Below are 1,319 nucleotides of genomic sequence, written 5' to 3'. Positions count from 1 at the left end.
TCTGTTCCCTCACCCTCTTCATCTCTATATTCAATCACTGTCAAGTTCGCACCTACGGGCGCTGGGTCTTCATCAATCAGAGGAAGAGAGAGAGAATGAAAAGGGGATGAACCTAGAACCTTAAAGGGGAAGACGATGAAAGAGAGGAGGTAAGGAGATAAATGATGATAGGAGGAGGTGGGTGAAGATTGGAGACAGAGAAGGAGGAAGGAGAAGAGAGGAGGTAAGGAGATAAATGATGATAGGACGAGGTGGGTGAAGATTAGAGAAAGAGAGGGAGGAATGAGAAGAGAGGAGGTAAGGAGATAAATGATGATAGGAGGAGGTGGGTGAAGATTGGAGACAGAGAGGAGGAATGAGAAGAGAGGAGGTAAGGAGATAAATGATGATAGGAGGAGGTGGGTGAAGATTGGAGAAGAGAGGGAGGAATGAGAAGGAGAGGAGGTAAGGAGATAATAAAGATGGAAGAATTAGAAGGAAGGAAGAAGGGGGATAATAAATGAAGATAGGAGGAGATGGGGAAATAAAAAGAAAGGAGAAGGGATATAAATGGAGATATAAAGAGATGAAAGAAGTGTTGAAAAAAGAAAGAGGGGATAAGCAGAGAAAGAAGTAGAATAAATTTAAAGAAAAGGGTAGATAAAGACAGAAAGAGGTAAAGAAATAGTAAAGAGAGAAGGGAATATATATAAGAAAAGGAGGGGAGATAAATGAAAGATAAAAGGAAGGAGATGATATAATTGAGAAAGAAAGGATAGAATTAAATGAAGATAGAAGGAAGTGCCAAAAATATTAAAGAAAGAAGGAGAGAGACAAATGAAGATCGAGAGAAGTGGAAGAGAAATCAGAGAGAGAGAATAAGGGATAGAAATGGAGATACAAGGAACTGAAAGAAACGTTATGGAAAGGAGAAATTGAGATAGATGGAAGTGGAAGAAAGTTAGATAAATAAGGATAAATGAAAATAGAAAAATAGAGGGAAAAAGAGAAGGAGAGATAAGATGAAATATGAAGGAAAATGGAGAGAAAAAAGTTAGAAAGAGAGTTAAAAGAGTTAAAAAGAGAATAAAAAAAATTATGACCGGAATTTAAGAGGTAATATGAAATCTGAGAAGATATAATGAAATGATAAAAATGAAGAGGAGAAAATATAATAAAACGCGAGAAAAGATGAATATTCAAGAGGAAGAATGAAGGAAGTATAGAAAAAGGGGTTGAAAAAAAAATAGAATACACAACAAAAGAGAGAGAGGAGGAGAGAGAAATAAATGAATAAAATAACAGAAAACACCGGTGATTCCGAAATAACAGAATTGGGC

The sequence above is a fragment of the Penaeus monodon genome, chromosome 34 (genome assembly GCF_015228065.2).
Source record: "Penaeus monodon isolate SGIC_2016 chromosome 34, NSTDA_Pmon_1, whole genome shotgun sequence".
Taxonomy (NCBI): domain Eukaryota; kingdom Metazoa; phylum Arthropoda; class Malacostraca; order Decapoda; family Penaeidae; genus Penaeus; species Penaeus monodon.
This window is presented reverse-complemented; position numbering follows the sequence as displayed.